Raw genomic sequence first — 22901 nt, forward strand, 5'->3', positions numbered from 1 at the left:
TCGGGTCGCTACAAGATGGTATCTGAGCACATGTTGACTGTAGGACGTGACCCTAGAAACTGGCAAGCCCATAGCAAAGATTTTTCTCTACAACTTTCCCTTTCAAAAAGACCTTTTATCTCTCTTCTCCTCTGGGCTTATTCAAATATTCCCTTTTAGTGAGACTATACCCATTTCCCCTTTTGACCACACAAAGATTCGATTGATGAGACCACTCCAAGAAGTACAAGATATCGGACAACTAAGACCACTTCAGAATGAAGAGTATTTTCCGTGCATCTGAATAATGGAAACTACAACGGTTGAAAACCGAAGACAAGTAGAATTTGAAGGCTCTGAAGAATTCCCAGATTTGTATGACCTAGGAAGGCTACCCTGATGGAACTTAACAGATTATGGAAGTTGTCAATACCCGAGATCAAGGTGTATTGGAGAAAGACTGAAACAAGGAGCATGAGAACTCGAAGTTTTGTCAAAGAAAACCCTAAGGCAGGGGATATCAATTATGGAAGATAGTTCATGGCAATGACAAGGGCAGAAACACGGTTATCCGTGATGTCATCCCCGCTAATGCTATTGTCACCGTGCTGAGTTAAGGATGCATGTCATCAGAATGGATTTGATGGAAGAAGGCTGATAGAGCACCTAGCATAAGATGAAGTTTTAGCCCTAGCCGGTATAACACCAGGATCTGGAGTAGTACATCAAGAAGTTTAGAATGGAGCTCCAGGAAGGCGTATTAGACAAGGAAGTATTTCATGAGGAACTCAGGATCCTGAAGATGAGAGTAGCCAAGCTAGAGAAGTAAAACCTCGAGATATTGTCAAGAACTGAAGGACAGTATGACCATGGTTCATGTGAAGGATGTTGAAACGAGAAGTTTGAAATGCAACTCCGGAATATTAAAGGATGTCACGAGAGATTTCACGTCAACAGAGATGATCTGGCAAAAGAACTTGAGAAGGACAAGCATGATTGGAAGAAGCCATTGGAGGCTTGAACAAGGCTTGAAGAGTTTGGAGACGTTGAAGATTTATTGACCTTTAGAAGACCAAACCCCTATTATATACCTACGTTAGATGCAACGTTTGTGAGCTGTCATTTGTTTGATGTTTTTCGACAGCCACAACAAAAATCTGTCTTTTCAAAACTTTTGTTTGTATTGTGTGCATTCCTCTCTCTTGATCTCTCTTATCTCACCCCAAACCCATGGACCCAATAGAGGATGAATGGAGATGAGCTTGTATTTTCGGGACCGACGAGTCAATTGGAGATAGACCGATGGATTCAGAATATGGAGGATCACATGGAGAACAACCCTATAGCCGAAAAGGATATGGCCCAGCATGCTCTTCAATGCTTTGAAAGAGGTGCTGCTACTTGGTGGAGGATGTACCAAACAATCAATGGATGGCAAGGAGTAACCACTTGGAAAGAATTTAAGTTGACTTTGCTAAAGTCTCAGCTTGTGTCCCAGAAGTTGAAGTCTTATGGAAAGGATATAAGGAAACCTTGTGCATGCAAGATTTGTGGAGAAATCGGACACACCCATAAAGAACACAAGGATGAATGCCCTAATTGTGAAGGAAGTCACCCAGCTGAAGAATGCCCAACTAGGCAGATCACTTGTTTCTTGTGTGAAGGGACTACCCACTATCCTGCTCAGTGTCACATTTACCCCATGGTACAAAGAACCATCCAGCAGAAGGAAGAAGCAATGAAAGGAGCTCTTATGGAAAGTTTAGAAGAACTTGTGATGAAGAAAGAGGTGGAGGACACACCCAAAGAAGAACCAATTAAACCCTACACCAAGTCTTGCTATTCATGTGGAGAAGAAGGACACATCTCCCAGAATTGTATGAATGGGAATCTAGTGGAATTCCCGGCTGAGGAAGTAGAGTATGACCCACAGGAAATAGAAGCTCTGATTGGAATGGAAAAGTCCAGAAAGAGAAGTAGATTGGATTCCAGGAAGGATCTGAGTCATGTCACCTGTTATGGGTGCAAGGAGTCAGGGCACTACCTCAACAAATGCCCAAAAAGGAAACCTCGATACTTGTCAGAAGTAATATGTTTTAGTTGTAATAAAGCAGGGCACTTTGCCAGAGATTGTCCGAAGGAGAAGGAGACTTGTGATAAGTAGTTGAGTTTGTACCAGAAGAAATATAGTCGTAGTAGTGAGGACATTTTCCTTTATATTGAGGTGTTGAGTTGAGGCATGTAATGGAAAAACAGGAGATTGTAATAATTTGAGAATCAATAAAGTTAGCAGTGTTGGTACTGATTTGGATTTTATGAGTTACCCTATGAGGAAAGATGTTGACCATTTTTGAGGATATGAGAAATATGGTCTATAAAATATTGGAGCATTTTAAGGGTGGTAGTACCCTGTAAGAACCGTTGACCCCTGGAAACGATAAGGATACTCCCCTGAGTGGATTTCAGACAAAATGAATACGAGTTTTGTCTCGATATGTGTGATGCCCCAAGAGTATGTGGGATGAAGTTGGAGACCGACAGTTGTTTGGACCTAAGGTGATCAAAGGAGTCGGAAGAGAATGTTAAGTTGATTTGAGATAGACTGAAGGTAGTTCAGTCCAGGCAAAAGAGTTATGTAGACTCAAAAACTCAAGGAGGTAGTTTATGAAATTGGAGACAGAGCATGTCTTCGCGTGTCCCCTGTGCGAGGAGTTAAATGGATTGGAGTTAAGGGAAAATTTGCCCCGAGATTTGTAGGACCATACCGAGTTTTGGAGCATATGGGAGAAGTGGCCAACAAGTTGGAGTCACCCGAAGGACTGTCAGGAGTTCAGGATGTGTTTCACGGTTCCCAGTTGAAGAAGTGCCATGCAGAGATGGCCAATATTCTCCTGTAAAGACGCTTGACCGCAGAAAGGATAATGATGTTCCACGAAGTGGAATATGGACTTCATGAGTATAAGTTTTTATCTCGGTATGAGGGATATTCCACGAGGATGAAGAGATGAATTACTATTGGACATAAAGGAGGTATGATGTTGGAAATATGGATCAATGGAAACTCCATGATGAGTCTGAGTAAACATGTCCTAGTTTGGTGCCAATAGAAGGAAGACAGAACAATTGGATGGATTTAAGAATACTAGGAATTTGGATGTTGGATTAGAGATCCGCTGCCCCGATGAAGAGTTCAAGGTTTGCAAGTGATGAGATGTGCCATAACCCGCAAGCCCCAGGACCTGCCAAGAAGCAAGCACATTCTTGCTGAAGGAAAAAAACCCTGGAAGAGGATATGCCCTTATCGGTAGACGATCTTATAGGAGTAACGCAAAACCTGAGAGTTGTGAAGGAACGATAGATGTTTGTCTGGCTTGCAGAATCAATGGATTATTCCGAACTTGGTTCGTCAACAAGAGAAATTCTGCAATGCTTGTGAGGATGACCGAGTGTTAGAATGCGAGATTCGCTAAACCGTATACAAGGTAATGATTTGGGTGCGGGATGGATTGATCACCATACCGACTTACTCTTATTATCCGCCTTGCTATGTGGGATGGTAAATCTGAGTGACTTACCTATAGTAGAGAGACGACGATCAAAACCTTGTTAAACCTTAGAATGGTATAAGTATTTTTCCCTTGTACATGGCAGCTTTTTGCCAACCATAGGTTATACGGTGAGGATCAACCCAGACCCATTTCCTGCAGGAGAAACCATAAATTGTTGACCACCATGAGATATCGATAGTTGTTTAGTTTTGGCGCCAGACCCGTCAGCTACAAAGACCCAGTCGCGGAGTAACCTTACCAAAATAAAAGGATAGAAGAATTGTGGTAAAGGTTATGCCACTACCAGAAGAGTTCAGAGAAGGAATTTTCTCGAGGATCTGAGAAGACCGACACTGTCAAGAATAAGGATGGAGTATATGAGTTTTGATGGAACCGTAACCATGCTTCTAAGGGTGGTAGCACCCCAGACCCCGGAGATGATCGATGGATTTTGAGAAGACCCCAAACCCTAACCTTTTCTTGCTAGCCTCTCCGAATCTCGAGGACGAGATTCCTTTTAAGGGTGGTAGGTTTGTAACATCCCAAATTTTCAATTTGGAATGTTACACATTAGATCATCATGCATATCGTATTTTCTTGCATTTTGGTTGATCCTAGAAATTTCACGCAACTCAAGGACCCTCGGAGAGAGTTGGAGATTTCGTATTTTCATATTTGAGTTTTCTCAAATTTTGAAAAAAGAGGATCATTTGATTTATTTATTTTATCTTCAATTATTTTTCCGGTGTCAAAATATATGAGAGAGGGAATAATATGACTTTCCCAAATTTAGGAAAAATGAAGATTTAATAAATAGATCACTTTTGGTTTTTTCCGGAGTTTTGTTTGCGTTTTATTTGGATAGGGAAAAATGCGCGTTTTCAAAAATTGCATTTTAGGTCTGTAGAAAAGTTCATTTTGTTCGGCTCATTTTTAGGAGTCGGGGAAAATTTACTTTAGAATTTTTGGAGCTCGTTTAGATTTTCTTTTTTGTGTTTTTCTGCGCGCGAAACTGTTTAAAAAAAAAGAGCAGGCCAGCCGGGCCAAAGGCCCAGCCAGCCGCCGCCCCCAGCAGCGCTGCGCGCCTCGTGCGCCAGGCGCCAGCCGCCGTCGCTCTGGCCGAGTCCCAGCGGGACTTAGGTCGGTTAGCCCCTCCCCTTTCCTTTGTTTCGTTTTCCTTTTTCCTCTTTTTTTCTTGTCCCCTACCCCAAGTAAATTCCCCCCCCTCACCTATATAAATACCCCCACACCCCTCCCCTCCAAAACATCAAATCAAACCTTCTCCTCACATCAAACCCCAAGCCCCACACCACCCCGCACCTCCCCAAGCCGCGCCCCACCCCGTGCCCCTCACCCACGCCGCGCCCCTCACCACCGCTGCCGCTGCCCCTCACCCACGCCGCCGCCCTTGTGCATCGCGCCCTCACCCGCCGCCGCCGCCCCTATAGCGCCGCCGCCGCCGCCCTAGCACGCCGCCGTCGCCACCGTTCGCCCCGCCTCACCGGAGGTAGCCCCACGCCTCTCTTTTTCTTTCCCACGGTTCGGTTCTTTTAGAAGAAACCGTTCCAGTTTTCTTTTCCGGTTTTTCTCTCCGATTCTTCGTTTCGGTTTCTTTTCCGAAACCCTAGATCGGTTTTCCGTTTCTTTTTCGGTTTCTTTTCCGAAAACCCTAGATCGGTTTTCATTCTTCTTTCGGACCGTTCGTCTCAACGAACGTGATCACCGATTATTCCCGGTTAACGACGCCCATTCGTTTAACCGTTCGTCTCTTTCTTTTCGTCCGATTTATTCCGCGATCGCGATCTCAGATCCGATCTTCGTTCTAGTTTATCTTCTCGCCCGTTTTTCGGAATCAGGTGATTCAAGCGCCTGGAGTTTCGTCTCGAAACCGCCGTTCCGTCTAATCAACTTGAACAAGCTTTTGCTACGGTAAAATTTGACCTAGTTTCAACTTGCTAGAACCGAGTTGTTTTCTTCCGCCGTTTGTTTTCCGTCGTTTGTTCGGTTCGTTCTTTCTTTGCAACCGGAGTTCTTAAATTGAACTTTCTGGTTCGTTTCTCTCGTTCGAGTTTTACTTGTGCATTAGATGAGTACTTATTGTGTGGTTACTATTGCTTGCTTACGATAGATTGACCGGAGTGTGACGAGTAGATCTATCAAGAGTTTTAAGTGCGAATCATCTTCATCTACATTGCAGGCAAGTTCACACTTTGATCATACCTTTTTCCACAACCCATGTTTTATTGCATTAGATCAATCCTCTCACATTGCATGATTAGGATCTAATTAAATTGTGGGATGGGAAGTAGATGAGGTAGTACCTATTACCTGTATTATTATGAAACCTTTGGGAGTTACTTCTACGTTTGCTATTTATGCCATGCTATGCTAGTAGACGTGGATTGGGTGAGTGATATCCATGACAGATGTGAGATATTTAATTTTAATGGTTTATCTAAGGTGGCAACCTAACACACATCTGGGTGGATTGAGGCACCTGATGTCTATCAGGACTTGCCTGTTTTTTTGGACCGCCACCCATGCTCAAAGGGATCATAAGATCTTTCATGCTAGAAACTTCCGTGTGCAGCCACAAGCCATTATGGGCTCTGGCATAGTTGACTAAGTTGTGCGAACTCTTACAGTGGTGGACTAGCAGATGTAGCGGATGTAGGTGTACCGGTCTACCCAATCGTAAGGTGCTAGCGCTTCTGAAAGGCTATGTCTCGGTCATCCGTTTCTCAAACACCATGTAGTGCGAGAAATCCAACGGAGGCGATCGAGTCTTGTGGGGAAAAGTGCGCAAACCTCTGCAGAGTGTACAAACTAATCATGATTAGCCGTGTCCCCGGTTATGGACAACTTGAGTATCTAGTACTTGAATATCATTGTGAATCTCAACATGTTACTTCTAATTAATGTTGTTGGGTTTTTAATTATTTTAATTGGGATTGAGAATGCTGTCAACCATTCTCAATGTTTCACAACCACCATGATAGTTAAATAAATTTATTCCTTTGCAGTAGGGAAAAATTGGCTTTACGCAAAAACCTTATAACCATAGAGCTTTTCCACCAGCCATATATGCATATAGTGATATCCTTTGTTCATCATTTTCTCTATGGTGTGAATTTTCCAGTACATTCAATGTACTGACCCGTTTCGGGCTGCAACGTCTCATGTTGCAGGTTTCTTACGACGAGTAAGTGATACGTTAGGGTTCAATCTTGCGGTGTCCTTTCCCGGTGACAGTAAGGGCAGCAAGGCACGTATTGTATTGTTGCCATCGAGGATAACAAGATGGGGTTTTCTTCATATTGCATGAGTCTATCCCTCTACATCATGTCATCTTGCTTAATGCGTTACTCTATTTTTAACTTAATACTCTAGATGCATGCTGGATAGCGGTCTATGGGTGGAGTAATAGTAGTAGATGCAGGCAGGAGTCGATCTACTTGTCTCGGACGTGATGCCTATATACATGATCATACCTAGATATTCTCATAACTATGCTCAATTCTGTCAATTGCTCAACAGTAATTTGTTCACCCACCGTAGAATACTTATGCTCTCGAGAGAAGCCACTAGTGAAACCTATGGTCCCGGGTCTATCTTTATCATATCAATATCCTATTACTTACTTATTTACTTTGCCTTTATTTTACTTTGGATCTTTATCATAAAAATACCAAAAATATTATCTTTATCATATCTATCAGATCTCACTCTCGTAAGTGGCCCTATAGGGATTGACAACCCCTATTTGCGTTGGTTGCGAGGATTTATTTGTTTTGTGCAGGTGCGAGGGACTCGCGCGTAGCCTCCTACTGGATTGATACCTTGGTTCTCAACAACTGAGGGAAATACTTACGCTACTTTGCTGCATCATCCCTTCCTCTTCGGGGAAAACCAACGCAGTGCTAAAAGAGGTAGCAAGAAGGATTTCTGGCGCCGTTGCTGGTGAGGTCTATGCAAAAGTCAACATACCAAGTACCCATCACATACCCTTATCTCCCGCATTACATTATTTGCCATTTGCCTCTCGTTTTCCTCTCCGCCACTTCACCCTTGCCGTTTTATTTGCCCTCTCTCTCTATCCCCCTCCTCCCTCTCTATTTGCCTCTTTTGCCCGTTTCTTGTTTGCTCGTATGGTTGGAATAGTTGTTTATTTATTACTAAACAGAGAACTTAAGATCCATGGATCCTCATCCGCCTGCTAATCTTTTTAAGAGATCCAATTATGATGAACCAATTGCTAGTGAGTTTTGTGCACTAGATTATCTTTATGAGGTTTTGCTTGAAATTCATGAATCTGAAAAGTGTGATGAATTACCTTGTGAAGTGATTCACGATAGATCTTTGAATAAAAAGCATGATCGCAATGATTTTATTATAAATTCTATTTATGTAAATTGTGCTAATAATATGCAAAACCCTAAGCTTGGGGATGCTAGTTTTGATATGTCCTCTACTTGTTGCAATGATCATGATTGGGGTGATTCTTCTTTTGATCTTCAAAATTTATTTACTCCCCATGATGATTATGAGATTGATAATATTGTTTGCAATAATACTGAAAGTGGGTTTGGAAGAGTGTCAACTTTAGATCCCACTATTTTGGAAGAATGTCAACTTTGCATGCATGTGGATCGTGTTGAAAATATTTTATGTGATAGCTATTTTGTTGAATTTGCTTATGACCCTACATGTAATTATTATGAGAGAGGAAAATAGGGTGGTAGAAATTTTCATGTTACTAAATTACCTCTCGTTATGTTGAGATTGCTATTGTTTCTTTCCGCTTCCTTTCATATGCTAGTTTTTGTTTGCCTTGATAATTTGTTTGCCTATAAGATGCCTATGCATAGGAAGTATGTTAGACTTAGATGTGTTTTTCAAGTGTTTTTATGATGCTCTGTTTGTGCTTCAATTCTTGTCTTTCATGTGAGCATCATTGAAATATTATGCCTAGCTATAAGGCTTTAAAGAAAAGCGCTTGTTGGGAGACAACCCAATATTTTTCCTTGCTGTTATTAAATAAATAAATTATCTAGCCTCTGTTTTGGTTGTGTTTTTTGTGTTTAATTAGTGTTTGTGCCAAGTAGAACCGTTGGGAAGACTTGGGGAAAGTCTTGTTGAACTTGCTGTAAAAAACAGAAACTTTAGCGCTCACGAGAACTGCTGTCATTTTTATTTGGAAAGTGCTATTTAGTTAATTATTTTTGCAGATGATTAATAGATAAATTCCTCACGTCCAGCAATTTATTTTAGAATTTTGGGGGTACCATATCTTGCGCTAGCTACAGATTACTACACCACTATTCTGTTTTTGACAGATTCTGTTTTTCGTGTGTTGTTTGCTTATTTTGATGAATCTATGGCTAGTAAAATAGTTTATAAAACATAGAGAAGTTGGAATACAGTAGGTATAACACCCATATAAATAAAGAATGAGTTCATTACATTAACTTGAAGTGGTCTTTTGTTTTCTTTCGCTAACGGAGCTCACGAGATTTTCTACATTAAGTTTTGTGTTGTGAAGTTTTCAAGTTTTGGGTAAAGATTTGATGGATTATGGAAAAAGGAGTGGCAAGAGCCTAAGATTTTGGATGCCCATGGCACCCCCAAGATAATCTAAGGACACCTAAAAGCCAAAGCTTGGGGATGCCCCGGAAGGCATCCCCTCTTTCGTCTACTTCTATCGGTAACTTTACTTGGAGCTATATTTTTATTTACCACATGATATGTGTTTTGCTTGGAGCGTCTTGTATGATTTGAGTCTTTGCTTGTTAGTTTACCACAATCATCCTTGCTTTACACACCTTTTGAGAGATCCATACATGATTTGGAATTTTTTAGAATACTCTATGTGCTTCGCTTATATCTTTTGAGTTATATAATTTTGCTCTAGTGCTTCACTTATATCTTTTAGAGCACGGTGGTGGATTCGTTTTATAGAAACTATTGATCTCTCATGATTCACTTAGATTATTTTGAGAGTCTTAATAGCATGGTAATTTGCTAAAAATCCTAATATGCTTGGTATGCAAGATTAATAATAAAACTTTCTTATGAGTGTGTTGAATACTATGAGAAGTTTGATACTTGATAATTGTTTTGAGATATGGAGATGGTGATATTAAAGTCATGCTAGTTGAGTAGTTGTGAATTTGAGAAATACTTGTGTTGAATCTTGTGATTCCCGTAGCATGCACGTATGGTGAACCGTTATGTGATGAAGTCGGAGCATGATTTATTTATTGATTGTCTTCCTTATGAGTGGCGGTCGGGGACGAGCGATGGTCTTTTCCTACCAATCTATCCCCCTAGGAGCATGCGCGTAATACTTTGCTTTGATAACTTGTAGATTTTTGCGATAAGTATATGAGTTCTTTATGACTAATGTTGAGTCCATGGATTATACGCACTCTCACCCTTCCACCTTTGCTAGCCTCTCTAATACCGCGCACCTTTAGCCGATATCATACACCCACCATATACCTTCCTCAAAACAGCCACCATACCTACCTATTATGGCATTTCCATAGCCATTCCAAGATATATTGCCATGCAACTTTCCACCGTTCCGTTTATGACACACTCCATCATTGTCATATTGCTTAGCATGATCATGTAGTTGACATAGTATTTGTGGCAAAGCCACCGTTCATAATTCTTTCATACTTGTCACCCATGCATCATTGCATATCCCGGTACACCGCCGGAGGCGTTCACATAGAGTCATATTTTGTTCTAAGTATCGAGTTGTAATTGTTGAGTTGTAAGAAAAAATAAAAGTGTGATGATCATCATTATTAGAGCATTGTCCCAGTGAGTAAAGGATGATGGAGACTATGATTCTCCCACAAGTCGGGATGAGACTCCGGACGAAAAATAAAAAAATAAAGAGAAAGAAAAGAGGCCATAAAAAAGAGAAAAGGCCCAAATAAAAAAATGAGAGAAAAAGAGAGAAGGGACAATGTTACTATCCTTTTACCACACTTGTGTTCAAAGTAGCACCATGATCTTCATAGTAGAGAGTCTCTCATGTTATCACTTTCATATACTAGTGGGAATTTTTCATTATAGAACTTGGCTTCTATATTCCAATGATGGGCTTCCTCAAATTGCTCTAGGTCTTCATGAGCAAGCAAGTTGGATGCACACCCACTTAGTTTCTTTTTGAGATTTCATATACTTATATCTCTAGTGCATCCATTGCATGGCAATCCCTACTCACTCACATTGATATCTATTGATGGGCATCTCCATAGCCCGTTGATACGCCTAGTTGATGTGAGACTATCTTCTCCTTTTTGTCTTCTCCACAACCACCACTCTATTCCACCTTTAGTGCTATATCCATGGCTCACGCTCATGTATTGCGTGAAGATTGAAAAAGTTTTGAGAATGTCAAAAGTATGAAACAATTGCTTGGCTTGTCATCGGGGTTGTGCATGATTTAAATATTTTGTGTGGTGAAGATAGAGCATAGCCAGACTATATGATTTTGTAGGGATAACTTTCTTTAGCCATGTTATTTTGAGAAGACATAATTGCTTTGTTAGTATGCTTGAAGTATTATCATTTTTATGTCAATATGAAATTTTGTCTTGAATCTTTCGGATCTGAATATTCATACCACAATTAAGAAGAATTACATTAAAATTATGCCAAGTAGCACTCCGCATCAAAAATTCTGTTTTTTATCATTTACCTACTCGAGGACGAGCAGGAATTAAGCTTGGGGATGCTTGATACGTCTCCAACGTATCTATAATTTTTGATTGCTCCATGCTATATTATCTACTGTTTTGGACATTATTGGGCTTTATTGTCCACTTTTATATTATTTTCGGGACTAACCTATTAACCGGAGGCCCAGCCCAGAATTGATGTTTTTTGCCTGTTTTAGAGTTTCGAAGAAAAGGAATATCAAACGGAGTCCAAATAGAATGAAACCTTCGGGAACGTGATTTTCTCATCGAATACAACTCAGGAGACTTGGACCCTACGTCAAGACACGTAACAGGAGGCCACGAGGTAGGGGGCGCGCCTACCCCCCCAGGCGCGCCCTCCACCCTCATGGGCCCCCTGTTGCTCCACCGACGTACTTCTTCCTCCTATACATATACCCACGTACCCCCAAACGATCAGATACGGAGCCAAAAACCTAATTCCACCACCGCAACTTTCTATATCCACGAGATCCCATCTTGGGGCTTGTTCCGGAGCTCCGTCGGAGGGGGCATCGATCACTGAGGGCTTCTTCATCAACACCATAGCCCCTCCGATGAAGTGTGAGTAGTTTACCTCAGACCTACGGGTCGATAGTTAGTAGCTAGATGGCTTCTTCTCTCTTTTTGGATCTCAATACAATGTTCTCCCCCTCTCTTGTGGAGATCTATTCGATGTAATCTTCTTTTTGCGGTGTGTTTGTTGAGACCGATGAATTGTGGGTTTATGATCAAGTCTATCTATGAATAATATTTGAATCTTATCTGAATTTGTTTATGTATGATTGGTTATCTTTGCAAGTCTCTTAGAATTATCAGTTTGGTTTGGCCTACTAGATTGATCTTTCTTGCAATGGGAGAAGTGCTTAGCTTTGGGTTCAATATTGCGGTGTCCTTTCCCGGTGACAGTAAGGGCAGCAAGGCACGTATTGTATTGTTGCCATCGAGGATAACAAGATGGGGTTTTATTCATATTGCATGAGTCTATCCCTCTACATCATGTCATCTTGCTTAATGCGTTACTCTGTTTTTAACTTAATACTCTAGATGCATGCTGGATAGCGGTCGATGAGTGGAGTAATAGTAGTAGATGCAGGCAGGAGTCGGTCTACTTGTCTCGGACGTGATGCCTATATACATGATCATACCTAGATATTCTCATAACTATGCTCAATTCTATCAATTGCTCAACAGTAATTTGTTCACCCACCGTAGAATACTTATGCTCTCGAGAGAAGCCACTAGTGAAACCTATGGCCCCGGGTCTATCTTTATCATATCAATCTCCTACTACTTAGTTATTTACTTTGCCTTTATTTTACTTTGCATCTTTATCATAAAAATACCAAAGATATTATCTTTATCATATCTATCAGATCTCACTCTCGTAAGTGGCCCTATAGGGATTGACAACCCCTATTTGCGTTGGTTGCGAGGATTTATTTGTTTTGTGCAGGTGCGAGGGACTCGCGTGTAGCCTCCTACTGGATTGATACCTTGGTTCTCAAAAACTGAGGGAAATACTTACGCTACTTTGCTGCATCATCCCTTCCTCTTCGGGGAAAACCAACGCAGTGCTAAAAGAGGTAGCAGTCCGCTCTCGCAAACATGTTTGTTGCCCAATCCAGACCGAAAGTAAACACTTGCCGCACCGCCCTCACCAACACCCAGAAAGGATCCCAATCTGTTGCTGCCTTCTTCGGTCACATGAGATCCCTGTCAGATGAACTTGCTATGGAAGGGAAACCCCTTCTAGAGGAAGAACTAATCTCCTTCATAGTTCCTGGTCTTGACATGGACTACCAACCACTCATCTCAGCCCTAGATGTTCGCACCGAACCACTATCTGTTGATGATCTCTTCAGCATGGTGGCGAATTTTGATCAGCGTATGGAGCTGTTCCAGGGCACAGGCGCCAGGGCTTTCAAGTCCTCGGCCAACAGTGCCTCACGAGGGCACGACGACTCTCCCAAGGGCGGCTACCGCAACTCACCCAAGGGTGGAAACGGTGGCGGCAACAACAACTACAGCAATGGTGGCGGCGGCAACAACAGCGAAGGTGGTGGTGGCAGCTACAACCAGGGTGGCGGTGGTGGCTACTGCGGCCCTAGTGGTGGCTACAACAGCGGCTACAACGATGGCGATGGTGGGGGCTACTACAACAGCAATGGCCCCCACGCCATAACTACAACAACAATCAAGGCCGTCAAGGTGCTGGTGGCCGCGGCCGCTTCATCGGTTATGAAGAATATGAGAACAAGTGTCAGATTTGCAAAAAATAACCACATTGCAAAAGAATGTAAGTGGCGCTATGCAGAGGACAACTCTCAGAGGAGACGAGTTGCAGCTGCAGCAGATGCCTCATATGGAGTAGATTCCAAATGGTATCTTGACTCTGGTGCAAATGAGAACATCACCTCCGAGCTAGAGAAAATGACCACGCGTGAGAAATATCATGGCCAAGAGCAGGTTCACACTGCAGAAAATGGTCCAGGTACGATGATAAGTCATGTTGGCAAGTCTATTATTAAAACCCCACATCGTGATATTCTTGTAGATGAAGTTCTACATATCCCCAATGCATCAAAAAAATCTCCTTTCAGTTCATCGTATTACTCTTGATAATGGTGTCTTCATAGAGTTTCACCCTTTTTTCTTCTTTATAAAGGATCAGGTCACGAGGAGGGTCCTCTATCGCGGTAGATGTGTGCAAGGTCTCTACTCGTTGATTCCCAAGTTTTCCAAGTTCAATAAGCAAGCCTATGGAGCTTTCAAGGTGTCTTCAGAATGATGGCATAATCGTTTAGGCCACCCATCTTTTTCTATTGTCTATCAAATTCTTAGCAAAAATAAGCTCACTTTTGTTGATGAGCATGATTGTGAAACTATTTGTGATTCCTGCCAAAGAGCAAAAAGCCACCAATTACCATACCCAATTTCCACTAGTGTGTCTACAAAACCCTTGCAACTTATTTTTTCGGATGTATGGGGACCGACTCCCTCTTCTGTTGGTAGGCACACTTATTATGTGAGCTTCATTGATGATTTCAGCAAGTACACATGGATATATCTTCTTAAGAAATGATCCGATGTTTTCCAAGTTTTTATTAACTTTCAGGCTCAAGTAGAAAGAAAATTTGATTGCAAGATACTTGCTATGCAATCAGACTAGGGTGGTGAGTATGAGAAACTCAACTCCTTTTTTCAACGGATAGGAATTTCTCATCACGTTTCTTGCCCCCATGCTCATCAGCAAAACGGTTCCGCTGAAGTAAGCATAGGCACATTGTTGACATTGGTATCTCCCTCCTTGCCGCCGCGTCCATGCCACTCAAGTTCTGGGATGAGGCTTTTCTCACAGCGGTCCATCTCATCAATATTCTGCCTAGCCATGTTATCAATCATGAAACACCCACTGAACGTCTTCTTCACACCAAACCAGATTACTCGTCACTTCGTGTGTTTGGTTGCGCTTGTTGGCTGAATCTTCGTCCTTACAATAATCATAAACTCATGTTCAGATCAACCCAATGTGTCTTCATTGGTTATAGTGCACAGCACAAGGGTGTCAAGTGTCTTGATGTTTCTACTAGACGTGTTTATATTTCTAGGGATGTCGTCTTTGATGAAACCGTTTTTCCTTTTGCCAAACTCCACCCAAATACCGGTGCCCTTCTTGGCAAAGAAATTCTTCTTTTGCCCTCAACCATATCCGGCGTTGATCATGGGGGATTAAATAATAGTACTGATCAACTTGTACCTAATCATCATATTATGCCTGAGTTTACTGCTGTAGAATGTTCAGATGGTGCAAATCACAAAGAAAACAACCTTCATTTTATGTGCCCCCCGGCTGGAGACACAGGAGAAAACCGAGGCGTATCCACCTCAGGATCTTCATCACAGCAGGGGCTAGAATCCACCCTGGGAGTCGGGCGTACAACACCTGGTCCTGCCTCGGGCCTGGAGCGCACTACCGAACGAGACAACGATGGCTCGGGCCCGCTCCAATCTCCCAATGCCGCGTGGCGAGTAGTCGCTCCTGGACCCGCGCCTGGCTCACCTGGTTGGCCCGCGCCAAATTCGCCGGGCCCCACCAGTCTGGCCCGGTCACCCACGCCGCGGTTGTCTCCAGCAGGCGTGACATGATCCGCCTCGGGATCGAAGGCGCCAGCACCTGAGGCTGACGCATCTGGGGGATCTCCTGCGCCTTCGCCCCCTGGAGTTCCTCCTATGGCTCCACGCACAAGACTTCAAAAGGGAGTTACAGCTCGCTTAAATTACAAAAATTTCTCCAAGTTTGGTATGTCTTGTGCAACTGGTGAACCTAACAATTTAATGACAACACTTGGTGATCCTAGGTGGAAATTGGCCATGGATGAAGAAATCATGGCGTTGCAGAAAAACAAGACATGGCATCTAGTTCCTCCTCAGCAAGGCAAAAACTTAATTGATTGCAAGTGGGTCTATCGAATCAAGAAAAAATTTGATGCCACTATAGGTCGGTACAAGGCAAGACTTGTAGCAAAGGGGTTCAAGCAAATGTATGGTATAGACTAGGAAGATACATTTAGTCATGTTGTTAAAGCTGCAACGATTCGTCTTGTGCTGCCAATAGCTATATCTAGGGGATGGAGTCTCGGACAGCTAGATGTACAGAACGCGTTCCTTCATGGTGTTCTGGAGAGGAAGTGTTCATGAAACAACCTCCTGGGTTTGAAGACAATGATGCACCATTTCATGTCTGCAAGCTTGATAAGGCCCTGTATGGATTGAAACAAGCACCTAGGGCTTGGTACTCACGGTTGAGTATGAAACTTCAATCTCTTGGTTTTGTTCCATCAAAATCTGGCACATCTCTATTTATCTATAACAAGCATCAGACATCCATATTTGTTCTCATATATGTTGATGATATTATTGTTACTAGTTTTTCTGATGGAGTTGTGAAAGCACTGCTCAAAGACCTAGGCTCTGAGTTTGCCCTCAAGGACTTGGGAGATCTGCATTTCTTCTTGGGTATTGAAGTTAAGAAACATGGTAATGGTATTCATCTATCTCAAGCAAAGTATGCCACTGAACTGTTAAGTAGAATTGGCATGCAAACTGTAAACCTTCTCCAACACCGTTGTCAAGTTCAGAATCTCTATCTCTGACAGAAGGTGAGCCACTGAACCAAGAGGACATTACTGGTTATAGAAGTTTAGTTGGTGGTCTGCAATACCTGACTCTCACTCAGTCTGACATCTCCTTTGCAGTTAACAAGGTGTGTCAGTTCCTTCATGCACCTACCACAGCTCACTGGACAACAGCAAAATGGATCCAAAGGTATATAAGGAATACTATAACCACAGTTCTCACATTTAGTAAGTCTTCTTCCACACTTGTTAGTTCCTTCTCAGATGCAGACTAGGCTGGTTGTCTAGATGACAGAAGGTCAACATGTGGTTTTGGTATCTTTTATGGGTCAAATTTAATATCATGGTGTGCAAGAAAACAAGCTACTGTTTCCAGGTCAAGCACAGAAGCAGATTATAAGACATTAGCAAATGCAACAGCAGAAGTCATTTGGGTTCAGTCCATGCTCAAAGAACTTGGAATAGCACAAGATCAATCCCCTTGCCTATGGTGTGATAATCTTGGTGCTACCTATTTGTCTGCCAATCCAGTTTTCCATGCCAGAACAAAACATATTGAAATAGACTTTCATTTTGTAAGAGAACATGTTGTCAACAAACAGCTTGATATCAGATTTATACCTTCCAAAAATCAGCTTGTAGATGGATTCACAAAAGCATTGCCTGCCAGAAGTTTTGAAGAGTTTAAGCGTAATCTCAACTTGATACAGTTGTGATATGGGGGAGTGTTAAACATGTCACACTACAGATGACTTGGGTCTCACATAGATTAGTTAGGAGGATCTAGTTTGTTAGCACTTTTTTATCTCTTAATGATGTAATCCTTCTCTATCTCCCCATATCTCTCTGGTTGTTTAAACCAACAATGTAATCTATCGATGTATGCCTCTGCGAGAGCTGGCCTCGCCAATATGAATATAAATACATGCGGGCTCCCATGTTACAGGAGTTGAGATGCTTTATGAAACCTTTCAATGTGATTGTATTTTTGATTCAGGTACCGAATGCTCTCTTTTGCTAATCCTACTGGTAAGAGAACTGCATGGGTTTCACTCAGAAATTGCCTCTACATGCTGCCATTGGGTTTATTTGCATACAACTGTAAGTACTAATCATACATGTTCTCTAGTTTCCATTTGCTTCTATTCATAATAAAGTTGGTCAAACTTGGGATCTTTCTTATTCTAGGAACTAATGCTTTGTAGGAGGGTCTAACATCTGAATGGTTTAGTTTTGAAGCATCGCTTCTAACGACGGGCCTCGCCATTGGGGCCTTATCATTTGTACTCCTACCCAGAAGAGTGTAAGAAGAATGTTCCATGGTAGCCTTTTGTATCTTCCTGCTTTAATGGCTAGACTTATATTGCATCGGCTGCCCAATGAACAGAAGGAGCATAACATCCATCAGACTAGTGAGATCGCCGGTGTTCTCCGTGGTGCTGAAGAAAGTGCTAGACAGAAATGGGAAGATCTGAAACCTTCATGTGCTCAATCACGGCCTCCAGTTGCCTATTCTTCTGTAGCCCTATTCCCCTTCTTACATGTACCTGTGTACGTGTCTCCACAAGCTCATGAGTTTTTAAAGCTTTACCCCAGCAGCCAGGCTGCAATGCCTTCATCTTCCTTCCTTTTTTATGTTATCCGAAAATTCTTTTTGGCTCTTGACAGGGAATTTTCCTGCCCAGGGGAATTCCTCTTTGTATTGTTAAAATCTGAGAATAATGAATGCAGTTTTTGTTTGAAACAAAACATAAAATTCAGTTGTTGGGCTCACGTGAGTATAAAACTGATATATGTCCGTCCGTTGATATTTCAGAGTACCTTGATACAGAGCTATCTAGAAGCAATATGTATGCATAATTGTTTTTAGTTTGTAGCATGTCGCTTACTCCTGTAAATGGGGCATAAAATATTTATTGTACTGTTGAGAAAACCTTTGTTTGAGTAATTCCTAAATAAAAAGACTTGCGGAGTACGGACTGAACTAACTGATCAAAGCACTTAGAAACGAATCTCTGGCTGGTGAGACTAGTACTCCCTCCGTTTCAACTTGTAAGGTGTATTAGGGTTTTCAAAAGTCAAACTTGTGGCTGTTTGATCAAGTTTTTATTAAAAAAAGTATTAATATCTATATTTCCACAATTGTATAATTGATTCATCATGAAAAGAATTTTTAATTTTTTATTTATTTTGACGGATGTTGCTAATTTATTCTATAATCATGGTCAAACATATGTATGACTTTCAACTCTGTTATGGAGGCAGTATAATCCTAATTGGAAGAGCCAGAACTATGCTCTTAATTTTTCTAGGCCACTATATCCTACTCCCACCATTCACAAATATATGACCATTTTCATCAGTTACTTTGTTTCACACTCCCCTCACAAGGGACATTGATAGCCTCACAAGCTTGTGACATTGATAGCCTCACAGAGAAACTTCTACAAATTGTCTGGTGAGCTCAACATAAGTAGGAACTTCACTTTGAATAAAATTACTCAAACCCAATGAAGACAAGATCCATGAAGTTTTCTTTGATTTGTAGCTTCCGATAAGGGAAAATCTGACCAAAAGAGTGTTGTGCACTTTGGCTAACCTCACGGATCTTCTCGGTGGTTCAAAGTATCCTAGTCTTGCGGGAGGATCGTCCATGTTTTGAGACCAAATTTTCCTTGAAGAAGATGAGGATGAACTCCCATGAGCTTATTTCTTAAGCTCTTGAGCATAGTGCCTATGTTCTAAAATTTTTGGACATGTAAAAAAAGTAAAATTTACACACATAAACTAGGGGTAACCACTCTAATAAAGCTTCTAGTAACTTCCTTATGCATCAAAACCACAACAAAAAAAATCTCAACTCACCATGCAAGCTCAAATTCATCACTAATAATAGTATCTAGGATCTCTAAGCATGGGGCACCAATCAAAAATATAATTGGATGGGTGGAGGAGCCACATACCAAGCAACAATATTGCCAAAGGAATTTGCAAACGGAGCTCACACGAGAGAGATCGAGAAATGAGCAGCAACTCGAGTGTGAAGAAATGAAGCAAAAATGGAGCAAGTTTTTTTTGAGGGAAACCAAGTCTTTATTACTCAAAGATCACAGAGTTTGGAATACAAAAGGAATCGTGGGGTTGTCCCAACCAAAGATGGCGGCCCCGACCTAAAGACTGAGAGTACTTGGCTAACAAATGAGCTTCAAAATTAGAAGCTTGTCCTTCAAAAGTGAAGATACAGTTGAAGTTTCCGCTCTAAGCTTAATCTCGCTTATTATCTGACCATGGCTTTTATACGTCCATTTTGCATCATGTTTTCTTACTGTTATTTATAATGTTTTTATCCATAATAATGCTTTTTGGAGTAATTCTAATGCATTTTCTCTCATAATTTGCAAGGAACACACCAATAGGGAGAATTCCGGCATATGGAAATCTAGACCTAGAAAAGCTACGTCAGGCCACCTATTCTGCACAACTCCAAATGAGCAGAAACTTCATGGAGATTTTTTATGGATTATTTAAGAAATACTGGAGCCAATAAACACCAGAGGGGGGCACCAGGTGGGCACAACCCACCAGGGCGCGCCAGCCCCCCCCCCCCCAGGCGCGTCCTGGTGGGTTGTGACCTCCTCGGCCCACCTCTGGTACCCATCTTCTGGTATATAAGTGGTTTTGACCTAGAAAAAATAAGAGGAGGAATTTTGGGATGAAGCACCGCCGCCTCGAGGCGGAACTTGGGCAGGAGCACTTTTGCCCTCCGGCGGAGCGATTCCGTCGGGGGAACTTCCCTCCCAGAGGGGGAAATCATCGTCATCATCACCACCAACAACTCTCCCATCTTGGGGAGGGAAATCTCCATCAACATCTTCACCAGCACCATCTCATCTCAAAACCTAGTTCATCACTTGTATTCAATCTTGTTACCGGAACTGTAGATTTGTGCTAGGGGGTGACTAGTAGTGTTGATTACATCTTGTAGTTGATTACTATATGGTTTATTTGCTGGAGGATTATATGTTCAGATCCATTATGCATATTAATACCCCTCTGATCATGAGCATGTTTATTGTTTATGAGTAGTTACCTTTGTTCTTGAGGTCACGGGATAAATCATGTTGCAAGTAATCATGTGAATTTGATATGTGTTCGATATTTTGATGGTATGTATGTTGTTATTCCCTTAGTGGTGTCATGTGAACGTCGACTACTTGACACTTCACCATATTTGGGCCTAAGGGAGTGCATTGTGGAGTAGCAAATAGATGATGGGTTGCGAGAGTGACAGAAACTTAAACCCCAGTTTATGCGCTATTCCGTAAGGGGCCGATAGGTTCCTAGAGTTTAATGCTATGGTTAGAATTTATTCTTAATACTTTTCTCATAGTTTCGGATGCTTGCGGGAGGGTTAATCATAAGTAGGAGGTTTGTTCAAGTAAGAACAACACCTAAGCACCGGTCCACCCACATATCAAATTATCAAAGTAGCGAACACAAATCGAACCAACATGATGAAAGTGACTAGATGAAATTCCCGTGTACCCTCAAGAACGCTTTGCTTATTATAAGAGAATGTTTGGGCCTGTCCTTTGCCTCAAAAGGATTGGGCTACCTTGCTGCATGCTTGTTACTATTATCGTAACTCGCTCATTACAAATTATCTTGCTATCAAACTACTCGCTACTTACAGTTTCAGCACTTGTAGACATCACCTTACTGAAAACTACTTGTCATTTCCTTCTGCTCCTCGTTGGGTTCAACACTCTTACTTATCGAAAAGAGATACAATTGATCCCCTATACTTGTGGGTCATCAAGGCTATTTTCTGGCGCTGTTGCCGGGGAGTGAAGCGCCTTTGGTAAGTGGAATTTGGTAAGGAAACATTTACATAGTGTGCTGAAATTTATTGTCACCTGTTACTATGGAAAAAAATCCTTTGAGCGGTTTGTTCGGGGTATCTTCACCTCGTCCGGAACCACAATTAGCAACCCCTCAACCTACTGCACCTACCGAAAATATTGAATATGAAATTCCTTCGGGTATGATAGAACAACTGCTAGCTAATCCTTATGTAGGAGATAGAACCGAACATCCTGATATGCACTTGATATATGTGGAACAAATTTGTGGATTGTTTAAGCTTGCAGGTTTACCCGGAGATGAGGTGATGAGAAATGTTTTCCCTTTATCTTTCAAGGGAAGAGCATTGGCATGGTATAGGCTATGTGATGATATTGGAACATGGAATTGGAATCGTTTGAAATTGGAGTTCCACCAAAAAATTTATCCTATGCATCTAGTTCATCGTGATCGGAATTATATAAATAATTTTTGGCATCGTGACGGAGAAAGTATCACTCTAGCTTGGAGGAGGCTTAAGTCAATGTTATATTCATGCCCCAATCATGAGCTCTCAAGAGAAATTATTATCTAGAACTTTTATGCTCGGCTTTCTCATAATGATCAAACCATGCTTGATACTTCTTGTGCTGGTTCTTTTATGAAGAAGACTATTGAATTCCGGTTGGATCTTTTGGAAAGAATTAAACACAACTCTGAAGATTGGGAACTCGGCGAAGGTAAAGAGCTAGGTATTAAACTTAAGTATGATTGTGTTAAATCTTTTATGGATACCGATGCTTTTAAAAAAATTAGCACTAAATATGGACTTGACTCTGAGATAGTAGCCTCCTTTTGTGAATCATTTGCTACTCATGTTGAACTCCCTAAAGAGAAGTGGTTTAAATATCACCCACCTACTAAAGAAGAAATTAAAGAACCAGTACCAGTTAAAGAAGAAACTATATTTTATAATGTTGATCCTGTTGTTCCTTCTCCTTATATTGAGAAACCCCCTTTTCCTGTTAGGATAAAGGAGCATGCTAAAGTTTCAACTATGGTGTAACGCCCGGGTAATTAAGCTACAGTAATCCCACGCTAATGGAGCCACGTTACGTACGTTACTGTTGCTAATCGGTCGTTAGATCAAAACCGGACCAAAATTCAAATTCAAACTTTGGTAAATAATAAAAGTTTTCAAACATTGAAATAAAAATGTTCGGTTTGTACTAAATATTACATAGATAATTGTGGTCTAGGAGCCCCAGTTTTATAAAATGCATAAATATTTTAAACTGAATTGAGACACAAGAGAAAATAAATAAAAGAAAGAAAATACGAAAAAGGTCAAAGCAACAAAAGAAGAAGAAGAAGAGAAAAGCCCCCCCCTCCCTGGGCCGTGGCCCAACTGAGCCAAGCCCACCTGTCCCAGCCGGCCAGCCCCTGGCCCGGCCCACCCCCCTCACTCCCATAACCCCCCCGGTCGGCGGAAACCCTAGCCGACACCCCATTCCCCCCCGATCCCCTTCTCCTCCCTCCCCCGCCGATCTGGATCGGGATCCGCCCTATCCCGTCGCCCCCGACGCCGGCGCCCCACCCCACCGGCACTCGTCCTCCTCCCCTCCTCCCCGACCGGCCGCGCAGGACGCCCGAACCCC

General features: G+C 41.9%; 1 pseudogene; it reads left to right on the top strand.

The window, feature by feature from the left end:
* Positions 1–18117, top strand: part of LOC125518383 — a 55753-nt pseudogene extending 37636 nt beyond the window's left edge.
* Positions 18118–22901: the final 4784 nt, after the last annotated feature.

The sequence above is a fragment of the Triticum urartu genome, chromosome 7 (genome assembly GCF_003073215.2).
Source record: "Triticum urartu cultivar G1812 chromosome 7, Tu2.1, whole genome shotgun sequence".
Classification (NCBI taxonomy): domain Eukaryota; kingdom Viridiplantae; phylum Streptophyta; class Magnoliopsida; order Poales; family Poaceae; genus Triticum; species Triticum urartu.